The sequence below is a fragment of the Monopterus albus genome, unplaced genomic scaffold (genome assembly GCF_001952655.1).
Source record: "Monopterus albus unplaced genomic scaffold, M_albus_1.0 scaffold10.1, whole genome shotgun sequence".
Lineage (NCBI taxonomy): Eukaryota > Metazoa > Chordata > Actinopteri > Synbranchiformes > Synbranchidae > Monopterus > Monopterus albus.
Genome location: NW_018127890.1, coordinates 669,817 through 673,577, shown reverse-complemented (window position 1 = coordinate 673,577; position 3,761 = coordinate 669,817). Strand labels below are relative to the sequence as shown.

The window sequence follows — 3,761 nt, the reverse complement described above, 5'->3', positions numbered from 1 at the left end:
ACCAGGACGGCAGAGGCAGTGTCTGCATTTACAGCTAAGTGTGTGCATGTGTTTGTGCATTCTTGTTAAAGTGTGAATGAGAGAGAGAGAGAGAGAGAGAGAGAGAGAGAGAGGGATACAGAAGTCCCATAGACAGGGGAGAGAAATCCAGTTTACCTGTCGGGGTCTTTCATGTCACATTTCTGACCCCTGTCTCTCTCAATAACCTGGAAAAACTGAAATGCAATGGAAATCCACGCTGTCAGAGCCACAACCTCCCTGCTGCTGCTTCTGAATCTCAGAATGAAGAAGAACTGAGGGGAAGAGACAGAAAAGGTTCATTTATATCCGCATAAGGAAGTGAAGGGGAGATGAAGACAACAGCTGGGGGGAGGACAGAAGATTTATAATTACACTGTTAGTGGTTTTCTCTTTGAGGGAAAGGCAAAAACAGAGAGGAGAGAAAAGGGGGGAGAAAGTAGAAAGCAGAGAGGAGGAAGAAGAAGAGGCAGAGGAGAGGAGTTACCACACTCCTGATTGGATCTTTGCAGTACTGAGATGTAAGTATAAACTGCGTGTGTGCATATGCAGATGTTGATATTTGCCTATGCTGATGTTGTTGTTGTCTTTGTTGATGATGGTGAGAAGTGCAGTATGTTGTAGGGAGGTTGTCTCAGTCTCTACTCTGTTCCTCTCTCTCCTCTGCACACTACTCTTCATGCTCTGATTCTTTTGCTCTAGTTTTTCCAGCCTCTAAATCTGTTTTTTCCTTATTCTGTTTCATACTTTTCCTCCCTGTTGCTCTTTGTCTCTCTAATCTCTGCATGTTAATGCAGCAGCAGAGGAAGGAAAGGCCAGCGTCACATTGTATTAGCATTATGAGCGCATGTTGACAATGTGTGTGAGACAATTTCTGTGTGAGGGAAGTTGAAATACACAAGGGAATTATATAATGTATATAATGAGAATTTTGTGCTGACAGAGAGGAGCGAAGGGAAGATCAGTGTCTACGGTTAAACGAGGAAGAAGCGTCCTACACTGATCGCTGGCATGTTGCATCTAGACTTTGTTCATGTAGCAAAAACAAAGAAAAGACCAGTGTGTGTCACACAGAAAGCTGCTTGTTGCCCGTTTTTCATGCTATTGGGATTGAAACTTTTTGATAACTCCTGTCACACTATGCAATAAACCTGACTTGCTCTGTGCTGCATCTGTATAAAATATTATGTATACAGTGCATTAAAGCTGAAGCTGCAGGCAGCAGCTGGTTATCTTGACCTCTAAGACCACAAAAAAGAGGAAACAGCCTGATTCTACCCAATAACACTCATTTAATTTGCCATTTTACATTGAGTTGTGTCCTGGACTATTTCTTGGCTAAGATCAGTCACAAGGGAATAAGGAAGTTCCTGCTCCTGGTCAAAAATTAGTCTGAAGTAACAAATAAACAAGATGCAACATACCAATTAATTAAATTTAGATGTACTGGTGAGCAGATCGTGTTTATGCTTTGGATAGTCAGGTTATCTGTGTTCAGCTAGTTGTTGGTGGTATCCATCGTTTAGCTCATAGCGCTCATATAAGAAGCATGTTTATTTTGTAAATACTTTCCGATAGATAGAGTGAGATAGTCACGTTAGCAGTGTTAACGGCTCCTGTGATCTCAGCTGCTGGACAGTGTGACCAGCTGTAATGAGCTGGCTGCAGACCCACTGTCTCAAACCAGTGCCATTTTACACAGCTGTGACATTCAGCTGACTGATGGTAAATTATGACACATTGCTATCATGGCACTGTTGCTCAGACATGTTCGTAAAGGCTGTGCCGATTCTACTATATCATGAAACAGATTTTTTTTTTGTGCAATTCATGACATGGTAAATAATAAAAGGATTGTGTTAACACACTAAACTGTAAATTGTTTGTGCTGTGGCAAACAGTAACTCAAACTGTCAGATCCAAAAAACAGAGAGGGAGACAGAGAGGGAGAGTAGGGCAGTGACGTCCTGCAGCGTTTGCACACATCACAAAATGATCTTGACACTCACTGAATTTAGTATTGCCTGGAGGTTGTGTCTGGTTGTGGTATTGTATGTTGCAAGTTATGTTGTTTGCTTTTGCTGTGTTGCTTTTTGACTGTTTTGTTCATTTTGCTGGATAATTGCAGGCCTGAGGTGCATTTTTTGTTAATGAACATGAAAGGATGAGACAAGCATGTGTGTTGAGAAATGTGACAGAAGTCGAAAGTTAGCGCTTTAGTTGGACTAATAGGTGAAGAGCGCTGCATCTTCTGTTTCAGTCTTTACTGTGGAAAACATTCTCAGAAATGAGGCCAGTGTGATTTTCTCTGAGAGCATCATCCATTTTTTATCTGTTCGAGTTTGAACCTCTGCTGTGTCTTTACAGCTTCACAGCATCAGAGTACAACATGCAGGTTTTGGCATTTTTATACTTCACTGCATTTAAAGATTGTTTTCATGGTACGACATCTGTTCATCATGAAGGTTGGTTTGTCCTTGTGATGTAATTAAGCTTGTTTGCAATACAGTGCTTAATGAAGAAAAGCTCATAAACAGTCAGTGAAACATATTCACATGTAATGAGATGTGTTTAAAGCTGTCAGCTGGGGAAATCATAACACATTCATGAAATTAAAAACCAGAAAATAAATGTTTTTTTACCCAGCTCAACTTTGTCTGTCACAACTCGATTAACACTATCAAGCTTCACACTTATCCACATCCTTACTTTGATTTGAAAGGAGAGATTCAGAAGTTTTAGATGAGAACATTGTGAAATGCTATGGAAGACTGTCAAAAGTGGGCTTCAAAAAAGGGCTTCACAAATTTTCTGCATAATTGGAGCCATGATTCAGTTCAGATTTAAAATGTAGCTCAATTATTGCTCAACACAAGTGCTAAAAATTTTGCAGACAAAGAAAATGAAAGGAACTTGGAACACTAGTTTACCTTTGAAAATGCTCAGAGTGCTGAACCAAATAAATCATGATAATATAAACACTATATTGCTCCTCCAGCTGTTTTCTGTCACTACAATGTGTGATAGTTGCTAATTAGCACCATCCTCAAGAGGAGGAAGTTTATTGGCTGGACAAGCTGATGTAGACAGGTTTATTTCTGGAACACTCAGTCTGTCAAACCACATTATGCACCCAGCTGCAAATATTCATCATAATAAACATGCAAAACCTCAGTGGCTCTAATATTTATGTATATTTTCTATGCATTTAGCTTACATACATGTTCTCCCTTTGACTGGACGGCAGCTGAGAACAAGGCTCATCCAACAATAAGAGTTACATCAGTGGTTCCCTTTAAAACAAAAGTCTGAACCACAACAGCACTGACTAATTTGAATTTCTCCTCTATACAAAGGTAAACAATATGTACCAATGAAAAGAGATGAGTAACACTCTAAACAAAGCGGGTAATTGAGAAACCCCATATTTTAAGTGGCATAATGCAGACATAGTAACTTCTTCAGCCTTACAACAATCCTAACGTTACAGAAACAAGACATTAACAGACAGGCAACATGTGTGTTGTTTTTTTTTTTTTTATCTTAAGACCCACCAAGTAGTGGAAACATCTCAAACTAATGTTTGAGTTTTTGGTGAAACTGTCATAAATGTATAAATTCAATTATGTGTTTATTATTGAGGTCATAGTTAAATGTGGTGTTAGACTACATTATATTCAGAGGTGGCACTAATCTAGCCACAGGGGTTGCAAGCCAGTGACTTCTCCGCCGATCCCAAGCCC

At 39.6% G+C, this 3,761-nt stretch overlaps 1 protein-coding gene across 2 annotated transcripts in view; it reads left to right on the top strand.

Moving 5' to 3' along the window:
* The first annotated feature begins 119 nt into the window (after positions 1-119).
* eva1ab (eva-1 homolog A, regulator of programmed cell death b) overlaps positions 120-3,761 on the top strand; it is an 11,124-nt gene continuing 7,482 nt past the window's right edge. For both annotated transcript variants that reach the window (XM_020589972.1, XM_020589971.1), the window contains exon 1: positions 120-539. The gene's annotated coding sequence lies outside the window, so the exon portion shown is untranslated. The remainder of the gene's footprint in view (positions 540-3,761) is intronic.